At 41.4% G+C, this 17563-nt stretch overlaps 1 protein-coding gene across 3 annotated transcripts in view; it reads right to left on the bottom strand.

Annotated features, from left to right (window-relative positions):
• Positions 1-17563, bottom strand: part of USP54 (ubiquitin specific peptidase 54) — a 121226-nt gene that overhangs the window by 80677 nt on the left and 22986 nt on the right. Inside the window, exon 1 of one of the 3 annotated variants that reach the window (XM_025397486.1) lies at positions 4518-4590. The exons of the other annotated variants lie outside the window; for them this stretch is intronic. The gene's annotated coding sequence lies outside the window, so the exon portion shown is untranslated. Of the gene's footprint in view, positions 1-4517; positions 4591-17563 lie in introns of those variants that run through there. 3 annotated transcript variants of the gene reach the window in all.

The following is a 17563-nucleotide window of genomic DNA, read 5'->3' as shown; positions in this document are numbered from 1 at the left end:
AAAAGGGCCAAGCTATTTGTTGATTTATGGGCTGGTTATCTTAAACTCCCCAGCGATTAGTTACTCAACTCAAACAATTTCCTGAGGGCTGGACTTTGGCAGCTTCAAACTATTACATCATGTATAACAGAAGAATTGTATGCTGATAAAGGACAAAAAGTCTTATTTTTACTACACAAGAACTTAGGTAACTGTCATGTATAACAAATTTGTCTAAAACTTGTTAAAAAGTAGTTGGAAAGAAAATAAAAAGGCATGTTTCACTTTGTTATAACTGACAAATTGTAAGAACTAAGAAATGACAGCTGCAGGTTACTTAGCCCTTCCTTATAATGATCCAGAGTTGTATAATTTACTGACTTCTAAGAGAGGCAGCATGGTAGTAGAAATAACACAGTGGTTAAAAGTGTACCCTCTGCAGGCCGGGCATGGTGGCTCACACCTGTAATCCCAGCACTTTGGGAGGCCAAGGCAGGTGGATCACAAGGTCAGGAGATCGAGACCATTCTGGCTAACACGGTGAAACCCCATCTCTACTAAAATACACCAAAAAATTAGCCGGGCGTGGTGGTGAGTGCCTGTGGTCCCAGCTACCTGGGAGGCTGAGGCAGGAGAATGGCGTGAACCTGGGAGGTGGAGCGTGCAGTGAACTGAGATTGCACCACTGCACTCCAGCCTGGGCAACAGAGCGAGACTCCATCTCAAAAAAAAAAAAAAAGTGTACCTTCTGCAGGGCCAACAATATTGCAGAACCTCGGGAGGTAACATGCTTACAATGGAGATCCAAAGGGTCCCATTCCTAGAGAACATTATGTGAATTATACAACGTGGGGACACAGAGTTAGTGGAGTAGAACAGGTCTCGGTGCTACCACCTAACAGCTGTGTCATATTGACCAAGTCATTGAACTAACTCTTAGGTACTTCATCAGAAAAAAATGGGATTAATAAATAACATCTGTCTCATAGGGTTGTTTTAAGAATTAAATAAAATAATGCAGATATGTATAATTAGCCCAGTGCCTAATATGTGGTAAGTGTGGAATAAATGTGTTGATTATGATTATGATGAGGATAACGATGATGAAGAATAAGATGAATCTACATCCCAATCCTAGCTCCATCACATTCAGGACATTTACTACCTATAATAAATGTGATTTGCTGAAAGGATGCAACAAAATAATGTATGCAGAATACTTAGGGCCAGGTACAAAACAGGAATTCCATAAACAGTAACTGTGATTATGATTACTGACCATCCTCTATATGCATTCTCTCTCCCCTGTCTCCCTTTCTCTCTTACAGGCAAACACACACACACATAAAACTACTATAAAAATTTCAGGAGATTAAAGTATAATTGATAGCATAAATCCCAAGGTCATATAAAAATGAGGGGAAAATGTATCTTTTTTTTTCTTAAATGTATCCATTATTGTTGTTGGTTTTTGTTTTTGTTTTTGAGACGGAGTCTCACTGTCACTCAGGCTAGAGTACAGTGGCGTGATCTTGGCTCACTGCAACCTCCACCTCGCAGGCTCAAGCAATTCTCCTGCCTCAGCCTCCATAGTGGCTGGGATTACAGGCGTGTGCCACCACGCCCGGCTAATTTTTGTATTTTTAGTAAAGACAGGGTTTCACAATGTTGGCCAGGCTGGTCTCAAACTCCTGACCTCAAGCCATCCGCCCACCTCGGCCTCCCAAAGTGCTGGGATTACAGGTGTGAGTCACCGCACCCAGCCTGGGAAAAATGTATTCTAAAAACAGTGCATTCTCAATACAATTTACCTAGACTACTGCAAAAACTTTCTAACTATTCTTTCCCCTCTAATCCCGTCTATACAATATTGCAAAAGCAAACTGATGAATCTCGATTAGCTCAGAAAACTTCAGCGAGAAAACACAGCCAAAATTCTGTCTTTGAATGGCTTTCCACAATCTTATCCCCTGCACATTTCCAACCTCATCTACCAGTACCCTTAAAACACATACAAAAAGATTTGTTCTGTGCACATGCCCAGTTTTTTTGTTTTTTGTTTTTCTCAATCAAGGAATGCTCCTCCCTTCTCTACTCCCATCTTCCCAGTCCTATGTAATACTAGCAATCTTTTCCACTCAGCAAACCTGTATGAAGAAGTCATACTACTGGCTACTTATAGTGATAGGAACTACTAATAGTCATACATCATCAGGAAGGAGCAGTGATTTACATTAATTCATTTCCCAAAGGATTGTCTTTTTAAATACCTCTCCACACAAACTGGGACTTCTCTCTCCCTCCCAGGAACATCATGAATCAACATGTAACCGGTATATCAATACTTTATTAGAATACAATGTAGAAAGTTACATGCGTTACACTCAACAAATGCTCATTCCTTGTTAAACAAATAAATGAAGAACTAAGTTGCATGAGACCAATCAAACTCACATTTTTCTGTTTAGAGATAACTCAGTTACAGGAATAACCAAACAGCTCTTTAGCTTATCCCTGAATCTCCTGCCTAAATCATATCGCACCTAAATCATACCTTGTGCTTCCAAAAGGTCTGCAGAAGAAAGATACTCTATTTTATGGTCAGTAGGACAAACGAAATGTTCTTTCCAAACCCTACTGCCAATAGCAGCAAACTAGTAACAGCAGTGGTTAAAGGAATGAAAATCAATAGCAATTTATTAGGCCCCTGGATAGCAAAACAATGAGTTCCAGAAAGTTGCCCTATATAATAACCTTCTGATTCAATCATTTAGAACCAGAGATTTTTATCCTGAATTTTTAAAATCACTAAAACTTTTTACATTTAAATACTTGATTCCATCAATGCATTATTTATTAATCATTATAAATATACTCAAATTATTTCAGTACAAACAATAACGAAAGTATGACAGTGCTATCAACAAGAGGAAAAAAGGAGGGGAAGCAAACTGACAGCACTGGCTTGACTCATTTCTGTTGGGAGAACACTGGTACTGAATGGCACAAGCAACTCCAGTGTGAGAGAGCAAGCACATGACTGACTGGGAGGGCGACAGAGGATACCAAACAAAGGAGGACATCTATAAAGAAGCTTTCCTCTGTAGGGGCAGGAGGTGAAGGGATGAGAAGGAATCCACTGAAATCTACTCTAACAGCCTTTACAATACTCAGATGAAAACATGCTACCAGACTTCACACTTTGAGCCAGTTCATATTCTAGCTCTACCACTTACAATTGAGTGATCTTCAGCAGATTACTTATCCTCTTTCATCAGTTGTAAAATTATAATAATGGTAGCCCACTTAGTGAATACAAACTACATGTTTGGTACTGCGCTAGGCACTGGACACATGGTATATCCTCTAATTCTCACAATTAACCTGCCAAATAGTGATTATTTTTCTCATTTTGCAGGAAAGAAAACCCATGTTCTTTCTATCTATGTATAGCCGCTTTCTAGAGGGACAATACTACTACCTGGCCAGGTTGTACTGGAAATTAGAAGTAAATGCAAAGCACTTAGCAAGGACCCAGCACTTACCTCATATTAGGAGCTCAGGAAATCATTACTGTACGAACACAACCATCATGTGAGTAAGTGCCTCAATTGAACAGCAATGAAATCCCAGAAACAAGTTTCCTCTCACATCATCTACCATAAAGATGACTTCTAACTACCTGTAGTTTGGGAGACTCCAAAGCTCATCACTTATAACTGCTTGAAATACCAAAGTATCAACCATCCAGTATCCAAAAAAAATTTTTTTAATATACAAATATTCTTAGAAGCTCAAAACATAAAACACAAGGAAATAACCCATTATGAAAGTGATATTTGACTCAATCTAAAGATCAAATATTAAATATTTTACTTTCAAAAGGATTATAGGCATCATGTCTCAAGGAAGCAGGTGCTAATGAACAAATCTATCTAACTTCCCAAAAATAATTCCCAGAAGCATCTGTTATCCTGAAGTACTTGGCAAACCATTTCCCAGAATTGACAACATATTGCCAAAATCTTAGCGGATTTTGCCAACACTATTATGCTGATAGGAAAAAAAGAATCATTCAGCTACTTTCCAATTTAGCCACAAAATAGGCTCTTTTCTTCACTATTACTTTAACCAGTATGTTAATACTGAAAATAGGTATACAGAAATCACAAATAACATTCTTCTGTTTGAAGGAAGTTTAAAATACCAAACCCACAACTCTTGCCTTTAATTCTAAGGAACTCAAGAAAATCTATGATTTTTTTTGGAAAAAAAAAAAAAAAGAAATCTCCAAAATTTAATAATTGAAACAGGGAGGAGGGAGAAAGAGCAGAAACAACAGCTTGCAAGATGCCTCTTGAAAGTTGAGAGAGTCCTAAAATCTCAATTTCAAAGTTTAAACTACTGCTGTTTAAAGAAATGGTTTATTAATCAGTGCTTGGGAATATTTTTTTTAAAGAAAGAAAACTTCACAAAAACTAATCAGTTCCTGCAATCTTCCATCTATCTGTTTTTGCCACAACAACTGCAATACTTACCAGACAGCACAGTCAACCTCCAGCAAAAGACCTCTAATCACGAGGGTATCTGTGGGGCAAGTGATACAAGAATGGGGAGGGATAAGGGAATAGCTAGAGCTGTGGGGAGGGAAGGGTAGGAGGGAGGAGACAAGTGTAGCCAGCAACAATGAGAAACTGTGAATCTAAACCACAAGGACTTCCTGCAGAACAGGATATCAGAGAGAAGGCAATTCTTTTTACCAACTACCAGGAACTCAGCACTGACAATTCATGACAAAGTTAAAAAGGTGGAGCTTCCAATTAAAAACAAAGTAAACTTAAGAAACTAACCAAAAGTAACTTGAAAGGACATATCACAAACTTAACTTGAGGCTTAAGAAAAACAATTATGAAACTGTTTCCTGGGGCATTCCTGATGGAAAAGGTCATCAAACAATAAGGTTTGCAGGATGGCTGCTGCTTCCAAAGAAGGGCCGGTCCCCCCAAAAACAGTCCTTTGCACTGCAGTCTAAAGGAGCACGAGAAGACAACATATTTGTAGTTGTTTACAGAATAATTAAAACAATGTTATTATTGGAATCCCTAATTCAGAATTCCAAGACTGGGCTTAAATTAAATCATTTTAATAAGCAAAACTCTTCCAACTGTTTTAAACGAGCCACACTATTAAAGAAAATTATTATTTAAACTGAGCCATTGGAATTTGAGTCAATTTTAAAATGCTTGGGATCTAAAGGTTCTCAACCCCAAAGTCCGCAACAGGGAAAGATCTCCACCCCTCTCTCGGGGAAGAGACCTAGTTATATCACCAAGAACAAACAGCAGGCAGGGTCCCACCCCCAAACATGTGATCAGTCAACCGAGAACTTGCATTTGCAGGCAGGGCACAAAGGCCCCAGAGGACCAACACACACCCTTCTATGTATTATCTGAGGTTATAAAACAGTTTTATTGAAAGAGGTTGTTTTATAAGCATACTGATGAAAAAACTCATCAGTAGACTCCTTGCCAAATATGAAGGTCTGTTGTATTTCTATAGGTTGAGAGAAAATATATGAGTTCACTAAAAAAAAGATACAATTAAGATTTATTGGTAAAATTTAACAAACATGGGCAATGTCCAAAACTAATTAAGTTCTTACATTTTAACAATACAGTATATTAAATTGAAGTAGTCCTTTGGCCACAGGAAAAGTGCCGCAAAAAAAGAAAAAAAAAAAACAAAAAACAAACAAACAAAAAAAACACTGTTGCTTTTCTTGTTAACCATTAGCATTCTAATTCAGGTCTCCGAGTGCCAGGTGGAGGAGGAGGTAGTAATGCCATTTCGAAGTGTGAAACACAAAATTTCTACTGGTAAGTTCTGACTGCAAATAAAGATATACAAATATCAAGACCAAGCTCTTCAATCAAGTCATTAAAATATAGGTATACATTCATTGTGAAACCAATCAAATAAAACTAGAGTACTGGGACAGAGTTACAGAGCTTCAACCCTGATTACAACCAGACAACATTACTTTTCATGTCTCATCCAGGTAAGGGAAGTGATCCACAGGGAAATCTCACTCTAATAGATTGTAATCTCTCCAGAGGCCCCTCAGAAAACAACTCCCATAAAAATCTGCTATGATACTCACATTCTGCCTTGCACAAGTTATTTTCAGACATTTCTTATTCCCTCTTCAAGACTGCACAAGAGGTTCTGTGCCAAATAGAAAGAGAACCCTGTATCAACCACTGGGCTTCTCCATTCAAAATAAATTGAGTAACTACAAGTTCGTGGTAGGTGAGTGTAGAATTGCCTGTAGAAAAGGTTTTGTAGGCCGGGTGCAGGGGCTCATGTCTGTAATCCCAGCATTTTGGGAGGCCAACACGGGAGGATCATTTGAGCCCAGGAGTTCGAGACCAGCCTGGGCAACATAGGGAGGCCTCTTCTCTACCAAAAAAAAAAAAATTTAATTAGCCTGCTATGGTGGCATGAACCTCTGGCCCAGCTACTCCAGGCTGAGGTGGGAGGATCCCTTGAGCCCGAGAGGTCAAGGCCCCAGTGAGCAGTGATTATGTCACCGCACTCCAGCCTGGGCCACAGAGCAAGACCCTGTCTCAAAAAGAAAAAAAAAGAAAAAATGGAAAGAAAAGGTTTTGTGTACATGATTGCTAACTACGTCAAGAGGGAGAGTGATATACAGGGTTTCAGTTTATTATTTTTTAAAATAGGGTTTTAGTTTAAATGTTCAGGTATTCTAAAGTTGGATGACTAGTTACAACAGTATTTTGTAAAACTGTGCTTCAACAAAACTTAACAAGTCATATTTTCCAAGTACTTCACAGGGAATATGTAACACCACAATAGGTCCACCTTAGACCAGAATAGACAAAGGTATCTGAAAAAATATAAATATTATTATCAGGGAGAAACAATCTTTAGGATTTGAGTAAATCAATCAAGAAAAATCCTTGGAGGGTAGTGAGGAGGGTAATGGAAAAGCACAGGCTGAAAAGTCCTATTTGGTCACATTCCATAACTTTTCATTATTGGTTTCCACTAGCAAATAGAGGAGGGTACAACAGAATGTTCAATTTAATAAAAGAACATTTTGCTTCTCTTAAAAGTCATGGCTGGGCGTGGTGGCTCAAGCCTGTAATCCCAGCACTTTGGGAGGCCGAGACGGGCGGATCACGAGGTCAGGAGATCGAGACCATCCTGGCTAACACAGTGAAACCCTGTCTCTACTAAAAAAAATACAAAAAACTAGCCGGGCGAGGTGGCGGGCGCCTGTAGTCCCAGCTACTCGGGAGGCTGAGGCAGGAGAATGGCGTGAACCCGAGAGGCGGAGCTTGCAGTGAGCTGAGATCCGGCCACTGCACTCCAGCCTGGGCGACAAAGCGAGACTCCGTCTCAAAAAAAAAAAAAAAAAAAAGTCATAAAAGAGAAACAGAGGATTTCTCTAAGAAAAACCAAAATGACTCCCTCTGGAGTAACCCCAAAGTCAAACCATCATTGTTGTCTTTTATTTCTGAGATGCTAATGATAATGCTGATGTTGGCAGTAAAGGCAGGAACTGAGTGACTCCACAGTAGGAATGAGATTGGAAAATAAAAGACTCTTTTTTTTTTTTTTTTTTTTTTTTTTTGAGTCTGAGTCTTTCTCTGTCACCCAAGCTGGAATGCCGTGGCATGATCTCAGTTCACTGTAACCTCCACTTCCCAGGTTCAAGTGATTCTTGTGCCTCAGCCTCCTAAGTAGCTGGGATTACAGGTGGGTGCCACTACGCCCAGCTAGTTTTTGTGTTTTTAGTAGAGATGGGGCTTCGCCATGTTGGCCAGGCTGGTCTGAAACTCCTGACCTCAAGTGATCCGCCCGACTCAGCCCCCCAAAGTGCTGAGATTACAGGTGTGAGCCACTGCACCCAGCCAATAAAAGACTCTAGATTTTAGAATGTAGTGACAAAATTTGGGGACTTTTTATTTATTTATTTTTATTTATTTATTTTTTTTTGAGACGGAGTCTCGCTCTGTTGCCCAGGCTGGAGTGCAGTGGCCGGATCTCTGCTCGCTGCAAGCTCCGCCTCCCGGGTTCACGCCATTCTCCTGCCTCAGCCTCCCGAGTAGCTGGGACTACAGGCGCCCGCCACTGCGCCCGGCTAATTTTTTCTATTTTTAGTAGAGACGGGGTTTCACCATGGTCTCGATCTCCTGACCTTGTGATCCGCCCGCCTCGGCCTCCCAAAGTGCTGGGATTACAGGCGTGAGCCACCGCGCCCGGCCGACTTTTTATTTTTTAAGAGACAGGTTCTTGCTCTGTTGCCCAGGCTGGCTGCAGTGGTGTGATCACAGCTTACTGCACCGTCAAATTCCTGGGTTCATGCAATCTTCTACCCTCAGCCTCCCAGTAGCTGGGACTACAGGTGTGTACCACCAGACCCAGCTAATTTTTAAAAAATTTTTGAAGAAACAGGGTCTCAGTATATTACCTAGGCTGGGACTTTTAAATAAACTGTAGGATTGGGGTGGGGAGGGGTGGGGAAGAGACTGCTTTATATCAAGTGAAAGGCTTTAGCATTTGATCCTGGAGAGAGGGGGAACTTAATTCAGAGCTCTTAAACTGGAGTTCTAGCAAACAAAAATAAGAGATGGACTTGATCTTAGCTAATAAGGAACCTAAGAGAAAATATTCTAGCCTTTGACTCTAGGTTGTAAAGAAGAATATACCATGAAGTAGATGAAAAACAGGAAAACTACATAACTAATTTGAGTCTAGGGTTTTTTTTTTTAACTTCTTAAAAAAATCTTGGTTTTGTTTGTTTTTAAGACAGCATCTCACTCTGTCACCCAGGCTGGAGTGCAGTGCCACAGTCTCAGTTCACTGCAATCTCTGCCTCCCGGGTTCAAGTGATTCTCCTGCCTCAGCCTCCTGAGTAGCTGGGATTACAGATGCATGCCACCACACCCGGCTAATTTTTGTATTTTTAGTCAAGACAGGGTTTCACCATGTTGGCGAGGCTGGTCTCGAACTCCTGACCTCACATGATCCACCCACCTCAGCCTCCCAAAGTGCTGGGACTACAGGTGTGAGCCACCATGCCCCACCACTATTTTCTTTTAAAGACGGAGTCTCACTATGTTGCTCAGGCTGGAATGCAGTGGCCAGTCACAGGTGCAATCCCTGTGCAATCACAGATGACTCTAGTTTTTATTCTGAGATTAATTCACAATGTTAGCAGAGCATGTGTACCTTAAACAGCTGGTTGTTTCACTCAAGTACACATTACTGAGAAGAGGAATATTGCAGAAAGGGTAGAGGGAAGAGGAAAAAACTGATTCAAAGAATATATTTTGGAGAAACTTTGGCTGTTAATCACAGACCTGAGCAGCAAAAATCATCCAAGAAATCTCTGTATTTCTCACACAAATGGACTCTAAAGAAAGAAGAAAGGGAGATAGGGGCCACATATTTGGGCTTCCAATGTTATAGTATCATTATTATTTAAATTCATTTATTTAACTATATCTTGCATAATTCTAAAAATTATATCAAATAGCATTATGTCATTATAAACATTAACCACCCTGTCTCTAGAACAAGGGTTTTTAAGTCTTTGACTGGACTTACAGCTCCTAGAAAGCAAGAAGAGTATGAAAATCCCTCTCAAGTACACCACAGAATTACCTAAATGCTAGTCTTACAGAAAGTAATCAGCTGGGCACGGTGGCTGACGCCTGTAATCCCAGCACTTTGGGGGGCCAAGGTGGGCGGATCTCTTGAGGTCAGGATTTTGAGACCAGCCTGGCCAACATGGTGAAAAACCCGTCTTGACCAAAAATACAAAAATTAGCTGGGCATGGTGGTGTGCGCCGGTAATCCCAGCTACTCGGGAGGTTGAGGCAGGAGAATCGCTTGAACCAGGAGGTGGACATTGCAGTGAGCTGAGATGGTGCCACCGCACTCCAGCCTTGGCAAAAGAGTCAAGATCCAATTAAAAAAAAAAAGAGGCCAGGTGTAGTGACTCATGCCTGTAATCCCAGAACTTTGGGAGGCCAAGGCAGGTGGATCATTTGAGGTCAGGAGTTCAAGACCAGCCTGACCCACATGGTGAAACCCCATCTCTACTAAAAATACAAAAATTAAGCCGGGCGCAGTGGCTCACGCCTGTAATCCCAGCACTTTGGGAGGCTGAGGCAGGCGGATCACGAGGTCAGGAGATCAAGACCATCCTGGCTAACAAAGTAAAATCCTGTCTCTACTAAACATACAAAAAAATTAGCCGGGCGTGGTGGCGGGTGCCTGTAGTCCCAGCTACTCAAGAGGCTGAGGCAGGAGAATGGTGTGAACCCGGGAGTCGGAGCTTGCAGTGAGCCGAGATCAAGCCACTGCACTCCAGCCTGGGCAACAGAGCGAGACTCTGTCTCAAAAAAAATAAATTTAGCCAGGCAGTAGTGGTACGTGCCTGTAATCCCAGCTACTCAGGAGGCTAAGACAGGAGAATTGCTTCAGCCGGGGAGGTGGAGGTTGCCATGAGCTGAGATCAGGCCATCACACTCTAGTTTGAATAACAGAGTGAGATCCTGTCTCAAAAAAAAAAAAAAAAGAATAAAGTAGTGGTCGTGTTGTTCCCCCGACCCTGCCCTCATCAGTGGTTTCCAAGGTTTCTGTTACCTGAGGTCAACATGGCCTGAAAATATTACACAAAAATTTTGTGAGTGACCAGGACATGCATCATCTTTGTCCAGCTTATCCACATGTCTACACTTCCCACCCAACAGTCACTTAGTAACCCTTCAATTATCAGATCGACTGTCAGGGTCTCTCAGTGCTTGTGTTCAAATAACTTTATTTTACTTAACAATGTTCCCAAAATGCAAGAGTAGTGATACTGGCAATTCAACAGGCTAAAGAGAAGCCATAAGGCGCTTCCTTTAAGTGAAAAAGTGAAAATTATCGACTTAATAAGGAAAGAAAAAAAGCTGCTAAGCTGCTACACTAAAGCTGCTAAGGTCTACCATAAGAACAAATCTATGTATGAAATTGTGAAGAAGGAAAGGAAATTCATGCTAGTTTTACTGTCAAACCTCAAATTGCAAAAAGTCATGGCCATAGTTCATGGTAAGTGAAACCACCTTTGCAAAAATTATAACTGAGAAAATTATTGCAGTGAAAGAGATCTGACCTACCTGACTCCCTGTTGCTTCTAACTTCCAAGCTGTTCTTGTTCATTTCTGGACAAAAGGTGAACTAACTTTGGGAGGAACTTAGTTTACAGTTTAACTCTGAAATAAAGACAAAAACACAGCCCTTTCCCAAAGCAAACCCTCTTCTTGCCTGGGGACTAGACTGCCTTTGTAGGACTAACAAATTGCTACAAGATTAGAAATTATGCTTTAAGAATCATGCAGCTAAAGGCCCCAAGGTTCTGCACCTCCCTAACTGCTCCTAGGGATAACATCACTAATGTAAAACTTAAGATTGGTGCTTGAGATATTTTTCAAACCCTGAACTCGATGGATCACCTGGTGCCATCCAGATAAATAAACTGTCTCATCTGGTCTTGTGGTCCCACCCAGGAACTGACTCAGTGTAAAACGACAGCTTCGACTCCCTGTGATTTCATTGGTGACCTAAGCAATCAACACTCCCCACTCTCTGGCCCTCTACCCACCAAATTAGCCTTTAAAACCCCAATCCTGGAATATTCCAGGAGACTGATTTGAGTAATAATTAAACTCTGGTCTCCTGTGCAGCCAGCTCTGCGTGAATTAAACTCTTTCTCCATTGCTATTCTCCTGTCTTGATAAATCAGCTGTATGGGGGCAACGGACAGAATGAACCCATTCAGTGGTTATGTAAGTGCTTAGTTAAGATGGAAAAGGAGGCCAGGTGTGGTGGCTCACTCCTGTAATCCCAACACTTTGGGAAGCCAAGGCGGGTGGATCACCCGAGGTCAGGATTTCAAGAGCAGCCTGACCAAGTTGGTGAAACCCTGTCTCTACTAAATACATAAAAATTAGCCGGGCATGGTGGTGGGCACCTGTAATCCCAGCTACTTAGGAGACTGAGGCAGGAGAATCACTTGAACCCGGGAGGCAGAGGTTGCAGTGAGCCGAGATCACACCACTGCACTCCAGCCTGGGCAACAGAGCAAGACTCCATCACAAAAAAAATAAAATAACCCATGCAGACTGACTGCCCATGGAAAAAATAAGAATAATCTACCAGGGACCTTCCTGGTAAAATCAAGATGGTCAGTGGATACAGTTATTCAATGTCTGACACATACACTTAACCAATCAATGAAATTTGTATCACTACACATGATCAGCCACATGAAAGACTGTGAAACTAATGGGATTTTGACTCACTATATGTAGAACAATCCCCTGATCCACAAAACTCTTAATCCTAAATAGAAGTAATGAAATCCAAAAATAGAAATAGAATTTGTTATGATCAATCAACCCATACTCTTCTTTCTCCTTAATACTTCATATTATATTTAGTCATTTATAATTGAATTTTCCCAAGATTTAACAATTTTACACGTCTATGGTTTTCCAACTACTTTCCTTTCCTCTTTTTGGATATAAAGACATTTGTCTCTCTCAGTCTTTATGGTTTCTCAAAGATTAACAACAGTGGCTCTGAGATCATCAGCCCGTTAACTCAGCATCCTGAAATGTAATTCATTTCACCCTTAAGACTTAAATTCATTTAAAAATGTTCACTATTACCATCTTGGGCTACAGTTTCCAGTTTTTAACTTGCTATATACTTTCTAGTTTGAAAACAATTATCCCTGCTGCTAATAATAATCTATATAATATTTATTTTTTGAACGAGCTTTACAATTTCTCAAAAATCCTGCAAAATAGGTTAATATACCGCTATCCCATTGTATAGATAAGAAAACTGAAGCACAGAGAAATTAAAATTATTTGTCCAAGGTAAAGAGCTACAATGAACCAAAATCAATTGCAGTTTTGGGCTTTCTTTTTTTTTTTTTTTTTTTTTTTTGAGACAGAGTTTTGCTCTTTTTGCCCTTGCTGGGTGCAATGGCGCGATCATGGCTCACTGCAACCTCTGCCTCCTGAGTTCAAGCAATGCTCCTGTCTCAGCCTCCTGAGTTGCTGGGATTACAGGCATGCGCCACCACACCCGGCTAATTTTGTATTTTTAGTAGAGACGGGGTTTCTCCATGTTTGTCAGGCTGCCTTGAACTCCTGACTTCAGGTGATCCACCCACCTCAGACTCCCAAGTGCTGGGATTACAGTTGTGAGCCACCGCGTTTAACCCAAGGGCTCTTTTCATAAGGCCATGTGTATCTTTCATACAGAACTTCTCAGGATTGCACGTAAAATTTTCTCTGCTAAAAACTGATTTTTTGATTAGCGGTTGACAGGAGTTAAGAAAGGTATAGGGGTGGAAGGGAAGTGGGGGTAGCTATAAAAGGACAACACAGTAGATCCTGTGGTGATGAAAATATTTGGTACCTTGACTGTATCAACATCAATATCCTGGTTGTAAAATTGTACTGTAATTTTGGAAGATATTGCCATTGGGGGAAACGAGGTAAATGAAACATCAGATCAATATTATTTAACTCTGTATAAATCTAGAATTATCTCAAGATAAAAAGTTCCATTCAAAATAATAAACAATTGGGGCCTACTTGAGGATAGAAGGTGGAAGGAGGGTGAGAATTAAAGAACTACCTATCAGGGGCTGGGCGCGGTGATTCATGCCTACAATGCCAGCACTTTGGGAGGCTGAGGCAGGCGGATCACCTGAGGTTAGGAGTTTGAGACCAGCCTGGCCAACATGGTGAAACCCCATCTCTAACAAAAATACAAAAAATTAGCTGGGTGTGGTGGCGGCTGCCTGTAATCCCAGCTACTCAGGAGGCTCAGGCAGGAGAATCGCTTGAACCTGGGGGGTGGAGGTTGCAGTGAGCTGGGATGGCGCCACTGCACTCCAGCCTGGGTGACTAGAGCGAAACTCCATCTCAAAAAAAAAAAAAAAACACACACTACCTATCAGGTACTATGCTTATTACCTGGATGACGAAATAATTTATACTACAAAACATGTAGTTTATCTATATAGCAAACCTGCACATGTACCCTGGAACCTAAAATAAAGGTTACAAATAAATAAATGATAAACAATTGATATTTCTTTTCTAAACCAATTTCATTTTTAAGAACCTTACCTAAAGTGAATAGGAAAGTTTGGGTAAATTAAAACAAAACAGGATCATGTATAGGAGCTCTGAAATCCAACACAGAAGTCTTCAAATGTGGGATGTTTCCTCAATAAAAGCTCCAAAACAAGCCATGAAGATCCTTGAAAATAAAAAAGGAGCTCCCAGGATTCTTATTTCCTAGAGAAATGAAACCAGTCAAGACACTGTAGGAAACAAAATTGTTAAGTCATGAAAAGTCACCTCAAAAGGTAGTAGAATAAAGTTAGAACCACCAAAGCTTTGCTTTCCTCAACACAATACACTTTACTGCAATCCTCAACTTAGAGAAAGATTATGTGTGTGTATGTCACCTTCAACCTGATATTCACACACATATTTCAAAAGCTTCCCCAAAAATGCCTTTTTAACTTTTTCCTTTCTTTTTTTTTTTTTTTTACTACTCACCAAGTGCCTGAAGCGTCAATCATTTCCTGCTTCTCCCAGCTGCAGGACTTGCAATTAGGAAAACATTCAGTCAGTGTCTAGAGCAGGTCTGGTTAGAAGGATGAGCTCATCCCTTTCAGTTGCACACCTGATCCTCAAGAAGCTGCCCCTCCTCCAGCAAGCAGATCTTTGTATGTTTAAAGTGACACCCACAACCTGTACAACCACTCTGCCAGAGCCAAAGTCCTTCGTTATACATGCCTAGTGCCATGGAATCACTTCCTGGTCTAGCCACCTCACACAGCCACCGAACGCAGGTGGCAGTGGCAACAGCTGCTGCTGCTGCTACTATGGCTTCGTTATAGAAGGACTTCATTTTCAGCTATTATGGAGGTCAAGTCGTTCACCACTGCCCTGGAAACACTGTAGTTTATTTCAACAGCCCCTTGTCCATAGTCAGATCTTACCAGAATCATGCCTTCTTTCAAAACTTACAGCCATTTTTCTGAACCAAAAACGTAGCACCTCAACATTGCCTTATTCCATTTGCCCTGTCTAAAAGTTAAATTAGCCAAGGCAGCTAAATGTACTGTATGTATTTAGAGCTAAAATGTTCCCAACTCAAGTTTGCCCTCAGTTCCACTACCTCTAAGAAAACATTTACTCTGCCATAGCAGTCTATTTATTGGTATACAGTAATCCTAACACAGAGATATCTAAACTTCACTTCATATCAAAATAGTATAATAGCCAGGCATGGTGGCTCACGCCTGTAATCCCAGCACTTTGGGAGGCCAAGGTGGGTGGATCATGAGGTCAGGAGATCGAGACCATTCTGGCTAACACTGTGAAACCCTGTCTCTACTAAAAATACAAAAAAATTAGCCAGGTGTGGTGGTGGGCACCTGTAGTCCAGCTACTCGGGAGGCTGAGGCAGGAGAATGGCATGAACCCGGGAGGCGGAGCTTGCAGTGAGCTGAGATCACGCCACTGCACTCCAGCCTGGGTGACAGAGCGAGACTCCGTTTCAAAAAAGAAAAAAAAATAGTATAATAGTGGCCAGGCATGGTGGCTCACGCCTGTAATCCCAGCACTTTGGGAGGCTGAGGTGGGTGGATCACCTGAGGTCAGGAGTTCAAGACCAGCCTGACCAAGGTGAAAACCTGTCTCTAACAAAAATACAAAAATTAGCCAGGCGTGGTGGTGGGTGTGCGCCTGTAGTCTCAGCTACTTGGGAGAGTGAGAAAGGAGAATTGCTCAAACCCAGGAGGTGGAGGTTGCAGTGCGCTGAGATCACACCACTGCGCTCCAGCCTGGGTGACAGAATAAGACTCTGTCACAAAAAAAAAAAAAAGAGAGAGAGAGAAAATAGTATAATAGTGGTACAGGGCTGGGCGCGGTGGCTCAAGCCTGTAATCCCACTTTGGGAGGCCGAGACGGGTGGATCACAAGGTCAGGAGATCGAGACCATCGTGGCTAACACAGTGAAACTCCGTCTCTACTAAAAAATGCAAAAAAAAAAAAAAAAACTAGCCGGGCGAGGTGGCGGGCGCCTGTAGTCCCAGCTACTCAGGAGGCTGAGGCCGGAGAATGCCGTGAACCCGGGAGGCGGAGCTTGCAGTGAGCTGAGATCCGGCCACTGCACTCCAGCCTGGGCGACAGAGCAAGACTCCATCTCAAAAAAAAAAAAATAGTGGTACAAAATATCTTCAATCATAAGTACATGGGTTCCAAATAGTCATTCAACAAACATTCCTGTATACCTATTATGTGCAAGTATCTCTGATAGGGTGCTGAACTGGGCTTTGGACAACAGCATCACAAAAATTTAAGAAAGAACTCATCCCACCTTAGCCTTCCCCAGGATCTTTGCAGAATTTTTACTTCAGTCATGACAAGCTTCTAATACACTAACAGGCTGTCTAAGGAGTATAAACTAGTCAGAGAAAAATCAAATTCATTAGTGGTTACCTTTGGTGAGGGACTTGTAATCAATAAAGGGAAACTCGGGAGCAAACTAATTTACTAATATTTAATTTGATAGTGGTTATAAAAACGTTTACTGTATTATTCTTTTAAATGTCTTACAAAATATATAATAAAATTTTTAAAAACCAGAACTGTGAATCAAAGGAAAAGAGAGAGGACAACCCATGAGATGGGAGAAGATATTTGTAAATCATTACTCTGATAAGGAGTTAATATCCACAATATATAAAGAACTCCTGCCATGTGCGGTGGCTCACACCTGTAATGCCAGCACTTTGGGTGGCCAAGGTGGGCAGATCATTTGAGGCCAGGAGCTTGAGACCAGCTTGGCCAACATGGCGAAACCCCATCTCTACTAAACCTGTCTCTAGTAAGCCCTGGTCTCTACTAAAAATGCAAAAAAATTAATCAGGTGTGGTGGTGCACACCTGTAATGCCAGCTACTTGGGAAGCCGAGGCAGGAGAATCACTGGAACCTGGGAGGCAGAGGTGGCAGTGAGCCGAGATCATGCCACTCAACCCCAGCCTGGGTGACAGAGTAAGACCCTGTCTCAAAAACAAAAACAAAAACAACAAAAAAACTCCTACTACTCAACAACAACAATACACAATTATAAAATAAACAAAGAACTTGAACAGACATTTCTCCAAAGAAGATGCACCAATGGCCAATGAACACAGGAAAAGACACTCAAGATCACTAATCATTAGGGAAAATAAAACCACAGTGAGATATCACCTCATACTTATTAGGATGGCTACTATTAAAAAAAAAAAAACGGTGGCCAGGCACAGTGGCTCACGCCTATAATCCCAGCACTTTGGAAGGCTGAGGGGGGCAGATCATGAGCTCAGGAGTTCGAGACCAGCCTGGCCAATGTGGTGAAACCCCGTCTGTACTAAAAATATACAAATTAGCCAGGTGTGGTGTTGCGCACCTGTAGTCCCAG

This window comes from Theropithecus gelada, chromosome 9 (genome assembly GCF_003255815.1).
Source record: "Theropithecus gelada isolate Dixy chromosome 9, Tgel_1.0, whole genome shotgun sequence".
Lineage (NCBI taxonomy): Eukaryota > Metazoa > Chordata > Mammalia > Primates > Cercopithecidae > Theropithecus > Theropithecus gelada.
This window is presented reverse-complemented; position numbering and strand designations above follow the sequence as displayed.